A 26,900-nucleotide genomic window follows, 5' to 3' on the forward strand; every position below is an offset into this window, starting at 1 on the left:
GACTCTTTATGTCCCCTCTTGACTGAGGTATTCAATGAGTGTTTATCCTCGGGCACTCTGCCTCGGTCAATGAGGAGGTCAGCTCTGATCCTTCTATCAAAGGGTAAGGATCCGAGCCATATTGAGAACTGGCGTCCCATAGCACTTCTTAATACGGACAGAAAGATTCTGGCCAAGATACTTTTTAATAGGCTGGTGAAATTTGCACCCCAACTCCTTTCGGAGGCTCAGCATTGCTCGGTTCCAGGCCGCAGCACTTTTAGTGCTATACTCGGTGTCAGAGAGGCAGTGGAACAGAGTAGAGCAGGCTACTGGAGGGGGTACATGCTGTCCTTAGATCAAGCAAAGGCGTTTGATCGGGTGAACCATGAGTACCTCTGGTCGGCCCTTCTGAAGTATGGCCTGCCGGGGGGGGGGGGGGTTTGTCGATTGGTTAAAGATCTTGTATGCAGGGGCAGAGAGTTTCCCGCTTGTGAACGGTTGGTCTGGCTGCTCTTTTGAGGTTGGGTCTGGCGTCCGCCAGGGTTGTCCTTTTGAGCCCGCTTTTATACGTGTTTGCGATTGATCCCTTTCTTAAGCCGATCGATCGTGGACCAATGGCGGGAGTCGGGATGGATTGGGCGGCGCCGGAAGCCACTCTGAGGGTAGTAGCGTACGCTGACGATGTTACCATTTTCGTATCCTCAAGAGGGGAGGCAGAGTATGTGATGTCTGAAGTGGATCGCTACTCGGAGGCATCCGGGTCCATGATCAATCGGGATAAGTGTGAGAGTCTCTGGCTGGGAGGGGGTGATCCAGTTTTTGATCTCCTGGACACCCTCCCAGGGCCCAAGTTGTCAGCCAAAGTCCTAGGCATCCATTTTGGCCATGGGGATTATCCCACTCAAAATTGGGACGACAGGCTTAAGATCGCCGCTCAGAAGGTCGACCAGAGGAAGGGTTGGTCTTTGACCCTCAGGGAAAGGGTAAACCTGATCAAGGCCTACTTACTCCCTTTGCTTATCTATTTGGGTAGCGTGTGTATCTTGCCAGAGCCTCTCTGGACTCGGGTTTATAGTCTGTTCTTCCAGCTCTTATGGGGGAATAGATTGAACCTGATCAAGAGGGAGGTGACTTATCGCACGAGGAGACTAGGGGGGTTATCTATGGTCAACCCCGTGGTGTTTCTTGTAAACACCTTTGTTAAAGCGAATCTCTGGATGGAGAGGGCTTCTCCGTGGGTAGTCTCCTGCCGGGGGTGGTTTCGGCCTTTCTTCCAGGAATGGGAGACAGGAGGGCAAGTGAAGGACTTATGTACGCCTCACGGATATCTTCTGACTTACGTCACCCCGATTCTGAAGGTGATCCGCCGGTGGGGTTTGGGGGTGAGGGAGATCAGGACTCTGTCAAGGAGGTCTCTTGATGAGAGGGTCTTGTTGTCCCACCTCCAGAAGCCCCTGGCCCTCAGGTATTGCCCAAGCCGGGATCTAGACAAGGGGTTACAGTTGTTAAATTCTGCAAAGATCCCCTTGAAGTTTTGGGACTTGGCTTGGCGCTGCTTTCACGGGAGGCTGTATGTGAGGGACAACTTGAAGTACAGGAACTCTGATGAAAGGGGTTGTCCCCGGGAGGAGTGTGGCTCCATACTGGAAAGTATGGATCACTTCCTGCTTCAGTGTCCCTTTAATACAGAGGTATACCAACGGGTGGGAGCTTCCATTGGCTGGCCTAGGCTAGCCAGCCTCTCCTATGCGTAGTGGGCTTATGAAGTGCTCAGAGACATTGGTAGAAGGGACCTGTGCACATGTTTTTTTAGTCAGTATAGTGGTTAGGTTCTACACGTGGAATGCACGGTGCTTAGTTTCAACACAGCAGAAAGTCCTCCCAGTGGACGAGGTATGTAGGAACATTCTGGGTGACCTGGTGAAGGTGCGTTCTTTGGAGTATGAGAGACTGGGTACCAGTAGGGCCTCTCTCCTCTGGAGAGGCTTTGCTTTTAGCGTACCCTAGCCTAGTTATACGTTTCCTGGTGGTGGGCTGATGCTTTCACAGTAGATTTTTGTTTTGTGGGATGTTGAGCTTTGAAGAAAGGCTTATAGAGACCGAGCTTGGGCCTTCGGGTAGTTCTGTATATTAGAATATTTTGCAGTGTGTGTTAAATAGTTATGTTGTTTATGTTGTTTATTAGGGAGGTGAGGTTTGTTTTGTTTTGTGTTATATTAGTAAAAAGGTAATATTGTGATGGGGGAAAAAATAAAAATAAAATGTTTTAGTTTGTTTTTTATTATTATTATTGTTATGGTTTTATTACACACTACACGTCCCTAATTGATAACAAATGCAAATATAATGAAAGAGGATGCTTTAAATGGAGCAAAATAATAAATATTTAATGTGCTCATGTAGGAAGGGAGTGAAACGTATATAAATCAGTTAGGACCAAAACCAGCTATCCTAATATAACCAGCCTCATACAAGGAAGGTATCACTACCCAATAGGAGGACTTATTATAAATATCATGGGGGGGATAGACAGACTAATAATCTAAAATCCACCGCACTAATACACGGATAAGGTGCTCCGGAAGGCAAAATATAGCCTATTAGATTAAAGTGCTAGCGGAGATAGATGCGGTGTGTTATGAAGCCTGTGAGGATTGTCAATGTATAGAGATCCCACATTAATCACAGGGATTTACACACAACGCAAACACTGAACTGACCAATGACCGGCGAGTCACTGAGCAGCGGCGGTGAGTAATAGGAACGGCCGTGCACTATGCCGACTCATAGACTCTAACCGCCATAGGTGAGTGAACCACATAGACGTTTGCTGATGTTGGCAATAACACTCCAACAACCAGCTGGTCTAAACACTGAGCTACGGCTCTACGCGTTTCTGTGCAGTTGATATATGCACGTCATCAGGAGCCAAGTAGCACCTACACCTGGACTGCCTAACGCCGATGACAGGTTTGAGATCGGCTAGCTACACAGTGTAATTACCAAGATGCACCGAGACCTAGTGTGGGAGACGGTGTACTGTTTGTTGTAAACATAGTCTCGGCTCTGTAATGGGCGCGAGCGGCCAGGTAGACGCCGTGATTTAAAGAGACACACCACACCCCCAAAGAAACACGCCGGCAGCCAATCCACCAGATGATACAGCCATACTGGGCTGGTCGACTGACGGCTGTGGAAGAACATGGATGTGTTCAGGGCGTCAGCGCAACAGCACTGTACGATAACAAAATATCAGGGAAACATCAGCGGTTTATTAAATGACAGGCAACAGTATTATAAGAGCAAAATCGGAAAACCCTGAAGATAGGCAATTTATATCCACCATAATCAAATGCATATAAACTAGTGAGAGACAGAGTGAAGAGAGGGAGGCACTATGATACCATTAAATAAATGGAACATAAGAGATGGCATCATTAAGACCATTAGGCTTGATGGTACCTAGCCTAAAAGTCCATTGCGCCTCCTTTTGTAGGAGGATGCGGTCCAAATCACCTCCACGTGGTGTCCTCTTCACAACGTCAATGCCCTGAAATTTAATGACGGACGCATTGCCACTGTGGCATTCAACCACATGGCGGGCGATAGGTGTGTCCTGACATTTGTTAATGTCAGATACATGTTCACCGATACGCCGTCTTAGTTCGCGTATCGTTTTACCGACATATTTCAGGCTGCATATACACGTCATTAAATAGACCACACCGGTAGTTTTGCAATTCACAAATGGTCTAATAAAGAACGTTCTGTCAGATGTATAGCCAGAAAATGATTTGTTCTTATTGATGTAGCCACAGAACTTGCAAGAGCCACAGGGAAAAGTTCCAGAAACGGGATTTACGGCGGAAGGTAATCGCTGGTTTATCCGGAATAAGATGACCAATGTCCGAGTCAGATCTCAAAATGTCCCAGTGTTCTGATAGCACGTTACGCACTTGATTATGAGCATTGTAAAAGGTACCAATGATTCTCATGCTTTCCATCCCTTGTGGATTTAGTTTGGGAGAAAGTAGCGAATCCCTATTTCGACTCAAAGAGTGTTGGTAAGCTTCCTTGAGTAACTGGGATGGATAACCTCGAGACAAAAATCTCCCTTGAAGGTCTGCGGCAGCTTTTCTAAAGTCCGATAGCTGGGAACAATTCCTACGGGCCTTTAAATATTGCCCCTTAGGAATGCCTCGTTTCAGAGCTTTAGGGTGTCCACTCTCCCATCTGAGTAGGCTATTCGTAGCCGTGGTTTTCCTATACATACTGGTAACAATATCACCAGATGTATTGAGCTTGATGGTCAAATCCAGAAACGAAATCTGGCTCATTTATTTTAGAGGTGAAAAATAAACCCAGCTCATTGTTATTCAAAGCTGCCACAAACTCATGGAACAGTGTGGCGCTGCCCCCCCCAGAGGATCAGCACATCATCTATGTATCTGACCCACAAGGGGACAGCGCCAACAAAATGTTCCATGGCATCAGAAAAAACCAGTTCCCTTTCCCACCAGCCCAGGAAGAGATTCGCAAAAGTAGGGGCACAAGGACTGCCCATTGCGACTCCCCTGAGCTGGTGGAAAATCTTGCCGTCAAATAAGAACACATTATGCGTCAATATGAACTCAAGAAGTTCCATAATAAAGGCATTGTGGCCTAACAGATGTTCCCCTCTCTGTTCGAGGAATGAGAGGACCGCTCTACAGCCCAAATGATGGGGAATAGAGCTGTAGAGGGCCTCCACATCTAAGCTGGCCAATTTGGTACCCTTATCAACGTGGATACCATTGAGCCTTGCCAACACATCCATGGTATCTCTAACATGGGACGGCAAACTGGTGACAAAAGGCCTCAAAATGGTATCCACGCAAGTACTGATGTTTGCAGTCAGGCTGCCTGTACCAGAAACGATTGGCCTGCCTTTCAAGGGATCAAGGCCTTTATGAACTTTAGGTAGGCTGTATAGGGTGGCAAGAACCGGGAAATCAGGAAGCAAGAAAGCAAATTCCGCTTTATCAATCAATTTATTTGCCAACGCCTTCATTAAGATGTCTCGCAATTCGAGTCTAAACCTTCCTGTAGGATCAGAAGGAAGCTTCCTGTATGTGGACTGGTCACTGAGGATGTTGAGACACATCTGTTGATATTTCTCATGTCCCATCACTACAATATTTCCACCTTTATCAGATGGTTTTATGACCAATTCAGTGTCCAACTGCAGTTGTTTCAAAGCTTGCTTTTCAGGCCAACTCAAATTATCAGCACTGCCCTCCAATGTGTCCAATTGACAGAGCTTATTGGTCACCACAGACACAAATATGTCAATAGGTGTAATGTCATTCATAGGTGGCATCTTCCTGGAGGGAGGTCGTAAATCCGTAAAGCACATGAGCACATTAAATATTTATTATTTTGCTCCATTTTAAGCGTCCTCTTTCATTATTGTTTTATTAGTCTTATTTGCGTTTTTGTTTTATTGACGAGTAGTCAAGTTTTTCCTTTTGAGTTTTACAGCTGAACCGGCTAAGTAAGTTTCATTTCTTTTTTAGCATTTGTATATAGTTTGTATATAGTTTTTTATAGGGTATTGGTATGAATGTGAGTATGAGTGAGGCTGGGCCAGCTGAGAAGCTGTTCTGTTTTGTTTTTCTTGTCTGTAAAGTTTTGTATTTTTCTAATTAAAAAAAGAGTTCCCATAGCAGAGAATCAGGCTACATGTCACACACCGATGTTGAAGGCCAGAAAAAAAATGCACCAAACGGATATTCCACTGACTATACTAGCTAGCCATACAAGCAGATATTAAAGGGATACTGACAGGCAAAATCAGCATATTTAGTTATATATATGACATTACAGGTCTTATACAGTCTATTAAAAGCATCTAAGTATCCCTCCTGTCCACCTTATAAATACCGGAAAATAAAGTTTTATAACCTGCCTGTCTCGTCACCAATCTGCCCAATGGGCGGAGTTTCATCTCAAAATGCGCCCAGCCAGCCGCTCCCAACTGCCCAGCTCTGAAGCCCTGCCCAGCTCATCAATATTCACTTCGCTGGGCGGCGGCTACAACTCTCCTCAGTCACGATCCTGCGCATGGGCAATTGAATCCTCCTGGCATCGTTCACATCTAATCTTCTGCCCTTGCGCCCGGCCGTGGTTACATCGGTTTTACATGGGTCTGTACGCAGGCGCGATGTAACCATGGCCGGGCGCAAGCGCATAAGATTAGACGTAAACGATGCCAGGAGGATTCAATTGCCCATGCGCAGGATCGTGACTGGGGAAAGTTGTAGCCGCCGCCCAGCAAAGTGAATATTGATGAGCTGGGCGGGGCTTCAAAACGGCAGTTGGGAGCGGCTGGCTGGGCGCATTTTGAGATGAAACTCCGCCCATTGGGCAGATTGGTGACGAGACAGGCAGGTTATAAAACTTTATTTTCCGGTATTTATAAGGTGGACAGGGGGGATACTTAGATGCTTTTAATAGACTGTATAAGACCTGTAATGTAATATATATAACTAAATATGCTGATTTTGCCTGTCAGTGTCCCTTTAAAAGCTGAGACTTTTGCCAATATATTCCTGTCAGGAAAATATCGGAGCCCATCATGCATGATGGGCTCCGATATGTTCCTGACAGGAATATATTGGCAAAAGTCTCAGCTTTTAATATCTGCTTGTATGGCTAGCTAGTATAGTCAGTGGCATATCCGTTGGGTGCATTTTTTTTCTGTGATTTTATATTCTATTTTCATCCGCACAATGCTCCGTTTTGTGTAGGATGCCTTTGTGGTGTATGTGGACCGCGCCGGCATCCTCCATTGTACGCATTTTTTGCTGGGGAGCCGAGCTGTGTTGGGTGCCACCCCGCTGTGAACATGCTTCATCCTCCTCCACCTCCTCCACCTCCTCCTTATCCTCGTCCTCCAGTAGTGGGCCCTGGCTGGCCACATTTGTACCTGGCCTCTGCTGTTGCAAAAAAACCTCCCTCTGAGTCACTTCTAAAACCTCCCTCTTCCTCCTCCTCCTCCTGGGCCACCTCCTCTTCCATCATCGCCCTAAGTGTTTTCTCAAGGAGACATAGAAGTGGTATTGTAACGCTGATAACGGCATCATCGCCACTGGCCATGTTGGTGGAGTACTCGTAACAGCGCAACAGAGCACACAGGTCTCGCATGGAGGCCCAGTCATTGGTGGTGAAGTGGTGCTGTTCCGGAGTGAGACTTACCCGTGCGTGCTGCAGCTGAAACTCCACTATGGCCTGCTGCTGCTCGCACAGTCTGTCCAGCATGTGCAAGGTGAAGTTCCACCTGGTGGGCACGTCGCATATGAGGCGGTGAGCGGGAAGGCTGAAGTTACGCTGTAGCACAGACAGGCGAGCAGCGGCAGCAGCTCTGACATGTCGGGGTAGTTGTGAATGAACTTCTGCACCACCAAATTCAGCACATGCGCCAGGCAAGGGATGTGCGGCAAACCGGCTAGTCCCAGAGCTGCGACGAGATTTCGCCCATTATCGCACACCACCAGGCCGGGCTTGAGGCTCACTGGCAGCAACCACTCGTCGGTCTGTTGTTCAATACCCCGCCACAACTCCTGCGCGGTGTGGGGCCTGTCCCCCAAACATATGAGTTTCAGAATGGCCTGCTGACGTTTACCCCGGACTGTGCTGAAGTTGGTGGTGAAGGTGTGTGGCTGACTGGATGAGCAGGTGGAAGAAGAGGAGGAGGAAGCAGAGTAGGAGAAGGAGGCTACAGGAGGCAAAGAATGTTGCCCTGCGATCCTTGGCGGCGGAAGGACGTGCGCCAAAGAACTCTCCGCCTGGGGCCCAGCCGCCACTACATTTACCCAGTGTGCAGTTAGGGAGATATAGCGTCCCTGACCATGCTTACTGGTCCACGTATCTGTGGTTAGGTGGACCTTGCCACAGATGGCGTTGCGCAGTGCACACTTGATTTTATCGGATACTTGGTTGTACAGGGAAGGCACGGCTCTCTTGGAGAAGTTGTTCTGTTTGAAGCTGTCTGTGTCCACCAGCCTGAATGACAGCATTTCATAGGCCAGTAGTTTAGAAATGCTAGCATTCAGGGCCAGGGATCGAGGGTGGCTAGGTGGGAATTTACGCTTTCTCTCAAATGTTTGTGAGATGGAGAGCTGAACGCTGCCGTGTGACATGGTTGAGATGCTTGGTGACGGAGGTGGTGGTGTTGGTGGTACATCCTCTGTTTGCTGGGCGGCAGGTGCCAACGTTCCTCCCGAGGCAGAGGCGGAGGCAGCAGCAGAAGAGGTAGCAGGGGGAGCCTGAGTGAGTTCCGTGTTTTTAAGGTGTTTACTCCACTGCAGTTCATGCTTTGCATGCAGATGCCTGGTCATGCAGGTTGTGCTAAGGTTCAGAACGTTAATGCCTCACTTCAGGCTCTGATGGCACAGCGTGCAAACCACTCGGGTCTTGTCGTCAGCACATTGTTTGAAGAACTGCCATGCCAGGGAACTCCTTGAAGCTGCCTTTGGGGTGCTCGGTCGCAGGTGGCGGTGGCCAGTAGCAGGCGAACTCTCTTGGCGGCGGGTGTTCTGCTTTTGCCCCCTGCTCCCTCTTTTGCTACGCTGTTGGCTCGGTCTCACCACTGCCTCTTCCTCTGAACTCTGAAGTCAGTGGCACGACCTTCATTCCATGTGGGGTCTAGGACCTCATCGTCCCCTGTATCGTCTTCCACCCAGTCTTGATCCCTGACCTCCTGTTCAGTCTGCACACTGCAGAAAGACGCAGCAGTTGGCACCTGTGTTTCGTCATCATCAGAGACGTGCTGAGGTGGTATTCCCATGTCCTCATCATCAGGAAACATAAGTGGTTGTGCGTCAGTGCATTCTATGTCTTCCACCGCTGGGGAAGGGCTAGGTGGATGCCCTTGGGAAACCCTGCCAGCAGAGTCTTCAAACAGCATAAGAGACTGCTGCATAACTTGAGGCTCAGATAGTTTTCCTGATATGCATGGGGGTGATGTGACAGACTGATGGGCTTGGTTTTCAGACGCCATCTGTGCGCTTTCTGCAGAAGACTGGGTGGGAGATAATGTGAACATGCTGGATCCACTGTCGGCCACCCAATTGACTAATGCCTGTACCTGCTCAGGCCTTACCATCCTTAGAACGGCATCGGGCCCCATCAAATATCCCTGTAAATTCTGGCGGGTACTGGGACCTGAGGTAGTTGGTTCACTAGGACGTGTGGCTGTGGCCACATCCTCTCCCAGCACCAGAGGGTCCACTAACACCGCCACGACCATGTCCGCGTCCCTTACTAGATGTTTTCCTCATTATTACCGTTCACCACAATAAGAAAAAAAATATTTGGCCCAATGTATTGAATTTAAATTCAGGCCTTTTTTTACTGGCACCTAACACTAGCTGGCTATCTATTTAGGTACCGTATTACACTAATACAGGCACAGCAGTAACCACAGATTTATGGGAATATCAATTGTAGGCCTAGTATTTAGGCCCTGGATGAAAGGTATCCTTTTACGGACAGAATTACACTTGGAGATTCACAGTAGTGTGTGAAAAAATATATAGGATTATGCTTTCAGCACTTGTATTTTAACACTTATTGTAATATACCCTTTAACGGAAAGAAATACACTTGAAGATGCACGGTAGCGTATGAAGTTATTGAGGATGACCCTATCAGCACTTGTATTTACACCTTGAGTGTAATATACCCTTTTACGGACAGAAATACACTATGAGATGCACAATAGTGCGTGCAAATTTAAAGGATTATGCTTTCAGCAATTGTAATTTAACACTTTGTGTAATATACCCTTTTACGGAAAGAAATACACTTGGAGATGCACGCTGAGTGTAAAATACCCTTTTACGGACAGATTTACACTTGGCCTGCAACAGCAGAAACCACTGATTTAGGGTATTGCTATTTTGGCAATTGAATTTTACCCCAGAAAAAAAAGCTATGCTTTGACTGACACTATAAAACTTGTCCTGCCACAGCTGGAACACCAGATTTAGGGTATTGCTATTTTGCCAATTGAATTTCAACCCAGAACAAAATATATCCTTTGCCAGACAGCAGACAGTATTACACTTGGCTAGCCACAGCTGGAACACCAGATTTAGGGGATTGCTATTTTTGCAAGTGAATTTCACCCCTCAATAAAAAATAGAAAATTATATCCTGAGTTTCTAGGGGTGACAATAAGCACAGCCAAGCCCCTGATGTAGGATATAGCAATTGATGGTTAAATGGACTTGGTGGCAGCTTGTGCTGGCGCACCACAAGACACAAAATGGCCGCCGATCACCACAGAAAAAAGTGACAAAAAAACGCTCTGGCCTAAAAACTGTGAGCAATTAACTAGCAGAAGTTGAATGATACACAGCTGCAGATCGATCACTTCATTAAGTGTTTTTGCTGAGTTAATCCCTGCCTAATCTCGCCCTAACAGCAGCTGCTGCATCCTCTCCCTACACTAATCAGAGCAGAGTGACGTGCGGCGCTACGTGACTCCAGCTTAAATAGAGGCTGGGTCACATGCTGCACTGGCCAATCACAGCCATGCCATTAGTAGGCTTGGCTGTGTTGGCCTCTTGGGGCAAGCAGTATAACGCTCGTTGATTGGCTGCTTTGCAGGCTTTCAAAATGCGCCATAGAAATCTCGGAACAACGAACCCGAATTTTTACGTAAATGTTCGGGTTCGGGTCCGTGTCACGAACATCCCAAAATTCGGTACGAACCTGAACTATACAGTTCGGGTTCGCTCATCCCGAGTTGTCACCTTTTTGACCTTTTGTACAGACCCTACAGTGTAGCCAGCCCTGCAGTGGTAATCCTACTTACCTGATCCCTGCTGCTGGGTCTTGGCTCCATTGCCGTCCTGCCAGCACTGCAGGTCCGGGGTCTCCCCACGTCAGCATCCAGTTTGATGCAGGGCATGTGGCCATTAAAGCCATTGACTTGATGCAGCAGTTAAAGGGAACCTGTCACCGGGATTTTGGGTATAGAGCTGATGACATGGGTTGCTAGATGGCCACTAGCACATCCGCAATACCCAGTCCCCATAGCTCTGTGTGCTTTTATTGTGTAAAAAAACGATTTGATACATATGCAAATTAACCTGAGATGAGTCCTGTCCCTGACTCCTCTCACGTACAGGACTCATCTCAGGTTAATTTGCATATGTAACACATCGTTTTTTTTTACACAATAAAAGCACACAGAGCTATGGGGACTGGGTATTGCGGATGTGCTAGCGGCCATCTAGCAACCCATGTCCTCAGCTCTATACACAAAATCCCGGTGACAGGTTCCCTTTAAGTGTCACCCATGTGGCACTTCACTGGGTCACGTGCTGCATGGGTGACACGTCACCGCTGCAACCAGTAGTTGGATGCAGTCAGTGTCGGACTAGGGTGCCTAGGGCCCACCATTGAAATTGATTTTGGGGGCCCAGCCTAGAGCTGGAGATATTACTTGATATTACATGAATGTATGCATTATAGCACACAACACAATACGCAAAACCGAGCAGTATTGTGCACTGCACTATATCAAATGGTTTCTCATTAAGCAACTCATTTAGTTCAAAACTATGTCTGTTATTTACAGTCAGTAGTTTGGACAGAAGTCACACGTGGACATTTCATGTCCTAGATGAACCACCCAGTCCCCCAGCCAGCCATCCTAAACAATATCCAAAGAAATGTTTCCTGGCATATTCAAACGGATACGTTTATTGAAGTGATCGCAGTAGCTCCACGGTCTCCTCACAGCTCACCAAGCTCAGCGCCATACATTGTATAGCGGCTTTGCTTGGTATCATGCTCAACCCCATTCACTTCTATGGGACTAGGCTACTTGATCAATGAACGTGATGTCTCATGGCCTAGGATAAGCACAGAGAAGTGCAGAGAAGTGCACAGCGCTAACAGGAGCACTGATGCCTTCTCAAACAGTTGATCGGCAGTGGTCCTGCATGTCCGACCCCCACGATCTGATACTGATGACCTATTCACGGGATAGGCCATCAGTTATACAGTTTAAATATGGGGTACATTGAGAGTTGGATATTTAACCCCTTAAGGACTCAGCCCTATTTCACCTTAAGGACTTGGCCATTTTTTGCAAATCTGACCAGTGTCACTTTAAGTGCTGATAACTTTAAAGCGCTTTGACTTATCCAGGCCATTCTGAGATTGTTTTTTCGTCACATATTGTACTTCATGACACTGGTAAAATGAAGTAAAAAAAAATAATCATTTTTGTTTATAAACAAATTGCAAATTTACCAAATTTTTTTTAAAAATTGCAAATTTCCAAGTTTCAATTCCTCTACTTTTATAATACATAGTAATACCTCCAAAAATAGTTATTACTTTACATTCCCCATATGTCTACTTCATGTTTGGATCATTTTGGGAATGATATTTTATTTTTGGGGATGTTACAAGGCTTAGAAGTTTAGAAGCAAATCTTGAAATTTTCAAAAACCCAATTGTTAGGGACCAGTTCACGTCTGAAGTCACTTTGCGAGGCTTACATAATAGAAACCACCCAAAAATGACCCCATTCTAGAAACTACACCCCTCAAGGTATTCAAAACTAATTTTACACACGTCATTAACCCTTAAGGTGTTCCACAAGAATTAATGGAAAATAGAGATACAATTTCAAAATTTCACTTTTTTGGTAGATTTTCCATTTAAATTTTTTTTTTCCAGTTACAAAGTAAGGGTTAACAGCCAAACCAAACTCAATATTTATGGCCCTGATTCTGTAGTTTACAGAAACACCCCATATGTGGTTGTAAACCGCTGCACGGGCACATGGCATGGCGCAGAAGGAAAGGAATGCCATACGGTTTTTGGAAGCAGGTTTTGCTGGACTGGTTTGTTTTGACACCATGTCCCATTTGAAGCCCCCCTGATGCACCCCTAAAGTAGAAACTCCATAAAAATGACCCCATCTAAGAAACTACACCCCTCAAGGTATTCAAAACTGATTTTACAAACGTCGTTAACCCTTTAGGTGTTCCACAAGAGTTATTGGCAAATGGAGATTAAATTTCAAAATTTTACATTTTTGGCAAATTTTCCATTTTAATCAATTTGTCCCAGTAACAAAGCAAGGGTTAACAGCCAAACAAAACTCAATATTTATGGCCCTGATTTTGTAGTTTACAGAAACACCCCATATGTGGTCGTATACTGCTGTACGGGCACAAGGCAGGGCGCAGAAGGAAAGGAATGCCATACGGTTTTTGGAATGTAGATTTTGCTGGACTGGTTTTTTTGACACCATGTCCCATTTAAAGCCCCCCTGATGCACCCCTAGAGTAGAAACTCCAAAAAAGTGACCCCATTTTAGAAACTACGGGATAGGGTGGCAGTTTTGTTGGTACTAGTTTAGGGTACTTATGATTTTTGGTTGCTCTATAAAACACTTTTTGTGAGGCAAGGTACCAAGAAATAGCTGTTTTGGCACCGTTTTTATTTTTTGTTATTTACAACATTCATCTGACAGGTTAGATCATGTCATATTTTTATAGACCAGGTTGTCACGGATGCGGCGATACCTAATATGTATACTTTTCATTTATTTATGTAAGTTTCACACAATGATTTCTTTTTTTAAACAAAAAAATTATGTTTTACACTGGGTTCACACCTGAGCGCTTCTGAGACGCGCGTTTTACGTGCGTATTTGTCGCGCGTTTTTATGTGCGTTTTTTTCAATAGTAAACGCGCGTTTGTGTGATTGACTGCAGTGTTGTCCTATGAGTCTATGGCCAAAACGCGCGACAAACGCCCCAAAAAAAGCTCAAGAACTTGTTTATGCGTCGGGCGTTTTACAGCGCGTTCAAACGCGCTGTAAAACGCTCAAGTGTGAACCAGGGCCATAGGGAAGCGTTGGTTTTCACGTGTTGAGCGTTTTACAGCGCGTTTGAATGCGCTGTAAAACGCTCAGGTGTGAACTTAGGGTTAGTGTTTCCATAGTCTGAGAGCCATAGTTTTTAGGCGATTACCTTGGGTAGGGTATGATTTTTGCGGGTTGAGATGACAGTTTTATTGGCACTATTTTGGGGTCCGTGTGACTTTTTGATCGCTTGCTATTACACTTTTTGTGATGTAAGGTGACAAAAAATGGCTTTTTTTTACACCGTTTTAATTTTTATTTTTTTTCGGTATTTACCTGAAGGGTTAGGTCATGTGATATTTTTATAGAGCCGGTCGATACAAACGCGGCGATACCCAATATGTATACTTTTTTTTATTTATGTAAGTTTACACAATAATATCATTTTTTAAACAAAAAAAATGATGTTTTAGTGTCTCCATATTCTGAGCCATAGTTTTTTTAATTTTTGGGCGATTGTCTCAGGTAGGGGCTCATTTTTTGCGGGATGAGGTGACGGTTAGATTGGTACTATTTTGGTGGGCAAACGCCTTTTTGATCGCTTGCTGTTGCACTTTTTGTGATGTAAGGTGACCAAAAAATTGTTTATTTAGCACAGTTTTTATTTTTTACGGTGTTCATCTGAGGGGTTAGGTCATGCGAGATGTTTATAGAGACGGTCGATACGGATGCGGCGATACCTAATATGTATACTTTTTTTTCCCCCCCATTTTTTTCCCTATTTTTTTTTAGCTTTATTTGGGGAAAATGACGTTTTTGTTTTATTTTTACTTGAAACGTTTAATTTTTTTGGGGGGAACTTTATTTTGTCAACTTTTTTTTAACTTTATTATTTGTCCCACTTTGGGACTTCACCTTTTGGGTGTCTAATCCCTTTTACAATGCATTCCAATACTTCTGTATTGGAATGCATTGGCTGTATGAGTAATACTGTGTATTGCTCATACAGCTTCCGGCCTGTGAGATCCAGGGGGCTGGATCTCACAGGCTCTCCACCGGAAGGCAGCGCGATGCCTTCCTTAGACATCGCGCTGCCTTCCATGCCATCGGGTCCCCCCTACAGCCGCATGGGGACCCGATGGCTCCGCCACACGCCACCACTGCAATAGTTAAAAGCCGCAAACCACAGGTCTGAACACCCCCGGTGTTCGGACAGGATTCCCGCTGAATGATTTCAGCAGACATCCTGTTGTGATTAACCCCCGCCGGGCGGCAATCGCGATTTTAAACTTAGGACGTACAGGTACGCCCTGAGTCCTTTAGGATTCTGGAAATAGGGCGTACCGGTACGCCCTAAGTCCTTAAGGGGTTAAAGATGGCGCCCACTCAAAAGTGCAGCAGGTGCTATAGCCGCTAAGTGCTTGCTGTTTTAAACAGCTGACACCGAGGGCTAATGTATGCAATTGACAATAACGTCAGTCACACACTTTTAACTCCTCAGATGCCATGGTCAAATGTGACTACAACATCTGGGAGCTCAAAAACCTAGTGGGAATCGGGGTACCTAGATGGTGCTCGTTCTTCTGAATGATCCGAGGATGCAGCAGCTATGTTCCCAAGAAGACCCTGCCTAAAATTCTGATAGACTCCAATGCTAATGAATTGGAGTCTATGTCAAAAGCAATATAATAATTTCTTGTTCAAGTTCCCTAGGGGAATTATTAAAAAGTGAAGAAGATTGAATAAAAAGTGAGCAAACAGTCGTACGCACTACAACATGGTAAGTTTTTTCAGTATTAAATCGTATGTGGTATAGATGTAATCATACTGACCCAGAGAATGAAAGTAACAAGTCAGTTTTACCGCATAGAAAATGCTTTGAAAAAAAAAACCTCAAAACTGTAGCGGAACTTTATTTTTTTTTATAATTCCATGCCATTTAAAAGGATGTTCCCATTTCCCACTACTTTGCATGCAACCGTAAATGGAGATGTTAAAAAGTACAACTTATCCCGCAAAAAACATAGCTATTTTTCAAGCTATGTAAATTGAAAAATAAAAGTTGGCTCTGGGAGGGCTGGGAGTAAAAAAAAAAAAATATGAAAAAACTGAAAATGGCCCTGTCCTAAAGGGGTTAAACCCGCAATTGTCCCAAGAACACACATTTCCACTTTTGATGCAGTGTCCTTTCATGGCTGTGCTCCATTCAATGCAGCGTATATAGCAGCAGAAGCCACAGCAGTTTCTATCATGGTATACATGGTGTGAATAGGCCTAGGAGTATGGCATTTTGCAGTGAGGACAATTCTCAGCAGGTTTTAAAGGGCTTCTGTCACCCCACTAAACTGTTTTTTTTTTTTGGATTACTTATAATCCCTATAGTGCGATTTCTGCATACATAAGCTAAATAATCATTTCGGTCCAGTCGAATTTGTTAAAAACGTAATTTAAAAATATGCAAATTACCTTGCTACCAGCAAGTAGGGCGGCTACTTGCTGGTAGCAGCCGCATCCTCCGATCGGGAAGTAAACAAAAAAAAAAAAAACACGGTTTAGTGAGGTGACAGAAGCCGTTTAAGGTCTGCATCTGACAGGGCATGCTGGGAGTTGTAATTTTCTGAGAGGGGAACAGTAAAAACATGAGTTTTTTTTTATTTTTATCAGTAAATACCTTTTCTTCCATTACTTTCGGACTTGGAGACTGGCCTGGCTGGACACACTTTTGTAGCTTTATTTGAGAAAGAGCCTCCTGCTTCTCCTCCTGCCCTGTCATCACATTCTCCCACACTGAACTCCCGCGCTCTGCTCCGCCTCTAGAACACGGGCAGGCGGCAGGAAAGCTCTCTCTCTCACTGTGCAGTGTCAGCTGGATGACGGATGCACGTAGTGAGGGCAGAGGTCAGGAGGCAGGGCCTCAGTTGAGTAAGATCGGCTTTGCAGCACTGTGCCAGCTATACAAGAGGACAAGCAGCTGGATGACAGTCCAGATCATCTGGCTGCTTGCTATGTACATAAACACTGTGCCTATGGTAAATGCTGCGCTGTTTATGACAACAGTGCTTGTCTTCAGGCAGCTGGGGTTGCCGCTGACTAGTATAAGCAGACAGGCAAGGGTCCCACCAAGGATTTTACCGGCTCCCCGGTGGGCCAGTCCGGGCCCGAGTATGGCCACCAACGGTGGGATAGTTGCCACCGGGGGCCTTGAAAAGGGGAATCCTACTTATGACTACGCTGGAATTGCTTTACTTTGTCAGACTTCCGTCTGGCAGCTAATGATCAGCGTTAACTGGGGCCTACCAACATGCCTTGAGCTGTAATCGGGGGTCTTTACTCAATCCCAGAATAGATAATGACAAATCTGGGCAAGTTCACATTATTGCAAACTTTGATGCAACTCATGGCGTGATAAGGGAAATACGAGATATTGGAGCATTCTGCAGACTGATTCAGATGTTGGACATCTTGTCGGTGAGGTCCTGGCCATTACATTTCATCGTGGACGAAATATCAAAGACAATTTAGCTCACAGCTTCCATCAATCCCCTTCCTCTTCGTGGCTCAGGGAGAGGAGTTTGTCTGACCTTCCCCCAGTGGTGGGGATCTGGATAAGAAATTGCTGCAAACAGAAGCGCAGTGGACTTTTCGTTAAAAAACAGTGTCCCCCAATGGGTTAACCCCTTAAGGACACAGGGCGTATACGCCCTTGTGCCCTGGTACTTAAGGACACAGGGCGGCGATCGGAACCCCGTGCCTGCTCAAATCATTGAGCAGGCACTTGGGGCAAATGCGTCGGGGGGTCCGGTGACCCCCCCCCCCCCCGTGTATGCGATCGCAGAAAACCGCAGGTCAATTCAGACCTGCGGTTTTCTGCGTTTCCGGGTTATTCGGGTCTCTGAAGACCCGATAATCCGGAACAGGATGGTGATGGTGGTGTGATTTCACTCCACCAATCACCATCCAGCGATCCTGAGTGGTGATGGTGACATCACCACTCAGGATCGCTTTCTGATTGGTCTGTGGGCGGTCCGGCGGCAGATTCAAAAGAGGCAGGCGCTCCTCTCCTCCTCCTTTTGTGTTCCGGAGCTGGAGGAGAGAGGAGCTGCCTGCACGTGTCTGCCACCGCTGCCTGCACCCCAATCTGTGCCCCCAGGACCCGATCTGTGCCCCAGCACCCCCATCAGGTACATAGGGACAGCTAGGGAAAGTTTGGGTTAGGCAGGGATAAAAAAGGGAAAGGTAGTTTTTTTGAACTTTTATTGCATCACCCCAGTTAGGGTGTCTGGGGTCCACAGCACAGCTGTGTGACCCTAGACCCCCCAGGGGTGCTGCCACTTGCCACTTGCCGGTGCTTTTTTTTTTTTTGTGTACGCTGACTGTGGCCGGCACTTAGCGTCCGGCCACTGTTAGCGCATCGCACACCCCACCGCTGATCAACTTCGGACGGTTGATCAGCGGTTTCGAAAAAAAAAAATCCGACATTTTTACCCTTTTTTTTTATTTGTTTATTTATTTTTTCTGTTAGTTTTAGGGTGAGTTCGTGAACACCCGTGCCCCCACACACACGCACACCAAATAAAGAGTTACACACACGCACATATACACGCAGACACACACTCCCCTATGGCCCGCCGGACGTTCTCGGCCGAGGAGGCATACGCCCAGCTTGCCTCTGACTCCGAGAGTCCCAGTGAGGATGAGGATGACCCCACATTCCTGTTGTCATCCGCATCCTCCTCATCATCTAGCAATGATAATGAGCCCCCAAGGCGGCGGAGACGCCGCCAGGCGGAGCAAGGGGACCGCCATGTTAGGGACCCTGTGGCCCACACTAGTACGAGCAGCTCTGGGGCTCGTACTGGTTTCCCGGCCCACCAGTTAAATCCACCGGAGCACCCTGCCGGTGAACTAGTCTGGTGTAGCCCAGAGCGATACGAGCCCGTGATTCCTGATTTTGTAGGCCAATCGGGAATCCAGATTTCCACAGTGGGCTACATTGAATATGACTTTTGTCATTTTTTCAGTGACCCACTGGTAAATCTGATGGTGGAGCAGACGAATCTGTACGCCCAACAGTTCGTCGCTCAACACCCGGGCTCCTTTTTGGCCAGGCTGTACTGGAGTGGGGACGTCCTATACCAGACCCCACTTTATAGTACGGCCATGACACGCTCCCGGTTTGAGGCCATCCGGAAATGTCTGCATTATTCCGATAATGCAGCATGTCCCCCCCCCCCGAGGTGATCCTGCCCATGACCATCTGTATAAGATACGGCCGGTCATCGATCACTTTGGGGCCAAATTCATGGAGGCCTATGTACCTGGAAGGGAGGTCGTGGTTGATGAGTCTCTCATTGCGTTCAAGGGGAGACTCATTTTCCGCCAGTATGTGCCTTCCAAGCGGGCGAGGTATGGCGTGAAGCTATACAAAATTTGTGAGAGTACCTCAGGGTACACTTACAAATTTCATGTATATGAGGGGCAAGATTCCCGGATTCAACCCCCAGAATGTCCCCCCACTCTGGGTGTTACCGGGAAACTTGTTTGGGACCTTATGCACCCACTGCTGGATAAGGGTTACCACCTGTACGTGGATAACTTTTATACCAGTATCCCCTTGTTCCAGTCCCTTGCCGCCAGATCCACGTCTGCTTGTGGGACCCTGCGGAAAAATCAACGTGGCCTCCCTGCCCACCCCCTCCAGGTACCTATCCCCAGGGGTGAGACCCGTGCCCTTACCACTGGAAACCTGTTGCTGGTCAGGTATAAGGACAAGAGGGATGTCCTTATGCTGTCCACAATTCATGGTAACGGCATCACCCCTGTCCCTGTGCGAGGTACCGCGGCAACGGTCCTCAAGCCCGATTGTATCGTCGACTACAATCGGTATATGGGAGGAGTTGATCTCTCGGATCAAGTCCTCAAGCCATATAACGCCATGCGCAAAACCCGGGCATGGTACAAAAAAGTTGCGGTCTACTTGGTACAGGTTGCCATGTACAACTCTTTTGTACTATCCCGAAGCGCTGGCAGCACAGGGACATTCCTCCAGTTCTATGAGGCAGTCCTCAAGGCCCTGATCTTTTCGGACCGGGAAAGAGCAGGCCGGAGTACCTCGGGAACTGTAGGCGCCCTGATCGTCCCTGGCCAACACTTTCCAGGTGTGGTCCCCCATACTGGAAAGAAGGGACGAACCCCAAAAAAGTGCAGTGTGTGTCGCAGGAGGGGGATACGGAAGGACACGACTACTCAGTGCGACACATGCCCCAATCATCCGGGCCTCTGCATTGACGGTTGCTTCAGGGAGTATCACACTTCCATGGAGTACTAAATTTATATCCCAATTTAGCACTGACATCGGATTAAAAAAAAATGGTTCTCAGACTTGAGACACCCAAAAAAACTAAAATAATTTATTAAAAGTAGACATATTAGGTATCGCAGCGTCCGTAAGAATCTCCTCTATAAAAATACCCCATGACCCAACCCCACAGATTAACACAGTCCCAAAAAAACAAATAGGTGCAAAAAAAAGTTTTTGGGTCACCTTACATAACAAAAAGTTTAATAGCAAGCGATCAAAAAGTCATATAGCCCCCAAAATAGTGCCAATAAAACCGTCCGCTCATCCCGCAAAAAAATTAGCCCCCACATAAGATAATTGGATAAAAGAAAAGAAAAAAAATGACTCTTAGACTTTAGAGATACCCCAAAAAAAATTGGTATCAAAAAAGATAATATAGTCAAAAACCTAAATAATTGTAAAAAAAAAAGTAGACTTATTAGATATTGTTCAAGTACTTAGAGAGGGCTCACCTACTGCTCAGGCAATGAAAGGGTGCACCTACAAAAAGGATTCACCCAATCCTTTAGAAAAATTTCAAAAAGAGGTAAAAATAGTAGGGCACACCACCACTTGATGTCACACGGATATTTATTATAACTTATACTGTCTAGAACATATAAAATACAATCAAATACGGTAAAATTGTTAAAATATAAATACTAAAATATAGTCATCAATACAAATAAAATGTAGGTTAGTAGATTCGGCTACGGCCGCAAATTTCCTTATATGATGGTAGCTTCAATACATGTCTTTGAAGAATACAATTCAATCCTATTCAGTGGTAGAGCCACTGAAGAAGGAGCCTTAGCCTCCGAAACGCGTATGGTAATGAATCCCATGATATACAGATTTGAAGACTAACAAGCGCTTTAAAGAAGGGATCGGTGAAGTTGTACTTTATGGAAAAGAAAAAATGAACATCCGTCTTTATGCTGAGTCCTTTATTTCCTGGTGAAAGTTAACCCTGCACACTGTGAATAAACAACGCAGAGGGCATATACTTCCAGGCGACCTGTGAGACGGTACAGCCAATTTACAATCACCGAGGATCCCGCAAGTCTACACTTCATCTTTTTCTGCCGCAGCCTATAAGAGACTCTCACTGTACGTGGGACGCCACGAGTGATAAGGAAACCGGCATCATCTAAAATAGTGAGTAAAACCACTCCGGTAGAAGTCTTGATTTTGGGCAGCGTTTTATCTGCGGCATTGCCACAACTCAGTGCTAAAACACACAGATATAAGTGACTTTTTAAACAGCATCGGAATTAATCATAGGATTGAATTGTATTCTTCAAAGACATGTATTGAAGCTACCATCATATAAGGAAATTTGCGGCCGTAGCCGAATCTACTAACCTACATTTTATTTGTATTGATGACTATATTTTAGTATTTATATTTTAACAATTTTACCGTATTTGATTGTATTTTATATGTTCTAGACAGTATAAGTTATAATAAATATCCGTGTGACATCAAGTGGTGGTGTGCCCTACTATTTTTACCTCTTATTAGATATTGCCATGTCCGTAAGAATCACCTCTATAACAATATCCCATGACCTAACTACCCAGATTAACTCGGTTAAAAAAAAAAAAAAAAAACGGTGCCAAAACCGCTATTTTTGGCACTTTTCCATTTCAATCCGTTTTTTCCGGTAACAAAACAAGGGTTAACAACCAAACAAAAGTTAAAATGTATTACCCTGATACTGCAGTTTACAGAAACGCCACATTTGTGGTCGTAAACTGCTGTATCAGTAAAAGGGAGGCCGCAAAAGGAAAGGACCGACATGGTTTCTGGAAGGCCGATTTTGATGGGTTTTTTTATTGACACCATATCCCTTTTGAAGCCCCCCTGATGCCCCCCTAGAGTAAAAACTCCATAAAAGTGACCCCATCTAAGAAACTACACCCCTCAAGGTATTCAAAACTGATTATACAAACTTTATTAACCCTTTAGGTGTTCCTCAACAGTTAATGGCAAATGGAGATGAAATATCAGAATTTCAATTTTTGGTAACCTTGCCTCACAAAAATGTAATATAGAGCAACCAAAAATCATATTTACCCTAAAAATACTCCCCAAAAAAATGCCACCTTATCCCGTAGTTTCCAAAATGGGGTCACTTTTAGGGAGTTTCGACTCCAGGGGTGCATCAGGGGGGTTGAAACAGGACACGGTGTAAATAAACCGGTCCATAAAAATCAGCCCTCCAAAAACCAAACGGCGCACCTTTCACTCTACGCCCCGCTGTGTGGCCGTACAGTAGTGTACAGCCACATATTGGGTGTTTCTGTAAACGGCAGAGTCAGGGTAATAAAGATACAGTCTTGTTTGGCTGTTAACCCTTGCTTTGTTAGTGGAAAACATGGGTTAAAATGGAAAATAAGGCAAAAAAATGAAATTTTCAAATTTCATCCCCATTTGCCAATAACTCTTGTGCAACACCTAAAGGGTTAACGATGTATGTAAAATCAGTTTTGAATACCTTGAGGGGTGTAGTTTCTTAGATGGGGTCATTTTTGGGTGGTTTCTATTATGTAAGGCTACTTTCACACTTGCGGCAGTGTGATCCGGCGGGCAGTTCCGTAGTCGGAACTGGCCGCCGGATCCGCCGATCTACCGCTGACTGAAAGCATTTGTGAGACGGATCCGGATGCGGATCCGTCTCACAAATGCATTGCAAGGACAGATCCGTCTCTCCGCTTGTCATGCGGACAGACGGATCCGTCTTGTACATTTTTCACATTTTTGCCGATCTGCGCATGCGCATGCCGGAATCGGTATTCCGGTATTCTGAATGCCGGATCCGGCGCTAATACATTCCTATGGGAAAAAAGGCCGGATCCGGCGTTCAGGCATGTATTCAGTTTTTTTGGCCGGAGAGAAAACCGTAGCATGCTGCGGTTTTCTCTTTTGCCTGATCAGTCAAAATGACTGAACTGAAGACATCCTGATGCAAACTGAACGGATTACTCTCCATTCAGAATGCATGGGGATAAAACTGATCACTTTTTTTCCGGTATAGAGCCCCTGTGACGGAACTCTATGCCGGAAAAGAAAAACGCAAGTGTGAAAGTACCCTAAGCCTCGCAAAGCAACTTCAGACCTGAACTGGTCCCTAAAAATTGAGTTTTTGTAAATTTCTGAAAAATTTCAAGATTTGCTTCTAAACTTCTAAGCCTTATAACATCCCCAAAAAATAAAATATAATTCCCAAAATAATTCAAACATGAAGTAGACATATGGGGAATGTAAAGTCATCACAATTTTTGGGGGTATTACTATGTATTACAGAAGTAGAGAAACTGAAACTTTGAAATTTGTTAATTTTTCCAAATTTTTGTTAAATTAGGTATTTTTTGGTGCAAAAAAAATAATTTTTTTAACTTAATTTTACCAGTGTAATGAAGTACAACATGTGATGAAAAAACAATGTCAGAACGGCCTGGATAAGTCAAAGCGTTTTAAAGTTATCAGCACTTAAAGTGACACTGGTCAGATTTGCAAAAAATGGCCTGGTCCTAAGGTGTAATAAGGCTGTGTCCTTAAGGGGTTAAAGGACCATAACTCATATGTCTGTTATTGAGTGATCTTTCTTTCAATTGTGCAATAATGCTGCAATACTCAACATGAGCTCTGGAATTCAATGGCTCTTCCTCCCCCTTTGTGTTTCTGTATCACTTCTTGTGCCCATATTTGAATCGTGGCAGAGACTGGTATGAACTACTTACACTGGAGAAACAAATCTATCATGACAGTCACCCATAAATTCCCTGCCCTTAGTCCACTTTATAACATCATTATGGACTCAGTGCAGGCATAATATGGGTGATGTATATCAGATTATGGACTTTGGTTCTGACATACCGCATCCCTCTGGATACCCTATGCAGGCACAGCATCAATGAACATCTCTTGACCATATTAATTTTCCTGTAAAGTAGCTCACACACCTGATAGCAATGCCGCCTCAGTCTCTGCATTGATGGCAGGAGTTTGACACTCTGGACCGGACCCCCAAGATAACGTATACAGAAATTAATATGTGTTAAGCAAAAGTATTTTGCTGTATTTGTGAGAGGAGAGGCTGATTACACGGCTACTTACTTGCACCTGTGAGGCCAGGCTGGGTGGGTACTAGGCTATTTATAGGCTCCTGCAGGCCTAGGCTGACGACGATTCAGCTGATTTCACTACCTCTGAGTCAGTTCTAGGATACAGCAGCATGGTGTGGAGGCTCCTTATGGCTGGGCGACGGCAGAATGTCTCAGGAGGGCGCTGGTATTCATGGTAGGATCGGAGTTGTTGCACGGGACCCACGCTGCGGTCCACCACATGTAGTGCTCTGGGATGAAGCAGAGTTGGGCGCCAAGGGTTGAACGATGGTTGTATTGTTTGTCCGGCTATTTCAGAGGCCTGGTGGGGCCATTGCATACAGTATTGGGGTAGCATGTGCTTAGAGTGGGCATGGTTGTATGTTTTCTGGTACCTGGTTTACATGCGGGGAGCGTGTCTGCAGTTGGCTCAAGCACGCGTGCTGTGTTTAAGTGATGGTAAATGTGGATCAATGGCGAAAAAAAAAAAAAAAAAGCAGCTACATTGTGCGGAGGCTCGTTCACACTTTGGCAGCGGCAGAAAGTGCCAGGCGAGTGCTGGTGTTCACGGGCAAATCAGACTTGTTTGGACGAGACACACATTGCGGTATGCGCATATGCTTGGACGAAGCAGAGTTGGGCGCTATTGGTCAAAATGACTGTTGTTAGTATAGTTTGTCTGGCTGTTTAGGGACTTGTTGGAGGCTATTGCATATTGTTATTGGTGTAGCATGTGCCTAGAATAGGTCTCTCACGCATGGCTCCGCCATTAGAGTCTCTCACGCACAACTTCGTCGAGGTGTCTGCATTTACGTTTTGTCCTATACACCATTCACTACTAGAGCTGCGTTCATGCGTCCGCTGTTGCATTGCATTAATACTCTGTGCACTTTCAGATTGCATTCATACGGCTGCTTCATACCATGTTCTTCATGCTCATACTCAGAGCCGTGCCCATACCATGTTTTAGGCACCACTCACATTCAGAGCTGCGTTCACTCACTTATTCTTACATTATGTGTTATACTCTGCTTCCACTTAAAGCTGCATTTCTTTAAAAAAATAAAATAAAAATTGTGTTCTTTAGTCCTGGATTGCATTCACTCAGACTGGTCTCCTTTACTTCTGGTTTGCAGTTACTCAGATTGGTCCCCTGCCCCAGTTAACCAAATAGCTCCCTAGCGGACTGTGGGCCAATAGGAGTAAGTTCCTACTGTGTTTTCACAGTTGTTCATTCATTTGTCACGACAAAGGGTCTTCTCTTAGCGAACCGTAATGGCTCTGGCTCTTCATTTTTCTCCCATCTGGTTCAATTTTGCGGTTGGTTTAATGTTTCATCTAGGCACGTGGTTCAGATCATTCATGTATATGCATTTTTTATTAGGTCTGGCTCACGTTTTAATTACTTATCATCACTGTAAGGTCATCCAGGTCAGTCTCTTGGCTTCGGGGGGCTACATGGCTTCGGGGGCCCGATGACCGTGCTTCATGTTGTTCGTTAGGGGTACAATACGGTTGTAGGCTGGTTAGCGTCTGAGGTTTATTGTCGGAGAGGGTCATGGTTATGAGAGTCCACAAGTCATACTGGTGCTGCATAAGTGGTAAAAAAAAAAAAAAAAAAAACATTCGCCATTAGTAGCTCACACATGGCTTCTCCGTTCAAACTTTTACACACAGGGCTCTGCCATTAGTCTCACACGCATGACTCTGCAATTAGAGTCGCACACATGGCTTCTCCGGTTTAGTTACACGTACGGCTCCGCCATTAGTCTGTCACACATGGCTTCTCTGTTTTAGTGTTACACATACGACTCCGCCATTAGAGTCTCTCACGTATGACCCCGCCATTAGAGTCTCTCATGCATGGCTTCTCCGTTTGTGTCACACATACAGCTCCGCCATTAGTCTCTCATGCATGGCTTCTCCGTTTAGTTTTACACATAGGACTCTGCCATTAGACTCTCTCACGCATGGCTTCTCCGTTTTAGTGTTACACACACGACTCCGCCATTAGAGTCTCTCACGCATGGCTCTCCGTTTAGTGTTACACATACGACTCCGCCATTTGTCTCTCACGTATAGCTTCTCTGTTTAGTTTTACATATATGACTCCGCCATTAGTCGCTCACGCGTGGCTCCGCTGTTAGTCTTTTACGCATGGCTTCTCCGTTTTAGTGTTACACATATGACTCCGCCATTAGTCTCTCGCGCATGGCTTCTCTGTTTTAGTTTTACACATATGACTCCGCTATTAGTCTCACGCATGGCTCCGCTATTAGTCTCACGCATGGCTCCGCTATTAGTCTCACGCATGGGTCCGCTATTAGTCTCACGCATGGCTCCGCTATTAGTCTCACGCATGGCTCCGCTATTAGTCTCACGCATGGCTCCGCTATTAGTCTCACGCATGGCTCCGCTATTAGTCTCACGCATGGCTCCGCTATTAGTCTCACGCATGGCTTCTCCGTTTTAGTTACACACGACTCTGCCATCCGTCTCTCACGCATAGCTCAGCCATTAGAGTCTCTCACGCATAGCTCAGCCATTAGAGTCTCTCACGCATAGCTCAGCCATTAGAGTCTCTCACGCATAG

This window comes from Bufo gargarizans, chromosome 11 (genome assembly GCF_014858855.1).
Source record: "Bufo gargarizans isolate SCDJY-AF-19 chromosome 11, ASM1485885v1, whole genome shotgun sequence".
Classification (NCBI taxonomy): domain Eukaryota; kingdom Metazoa; phylum Chordata; class Amphibia; order Anura; family Bufonidae; genus Bufo; species Bufo gargarizans.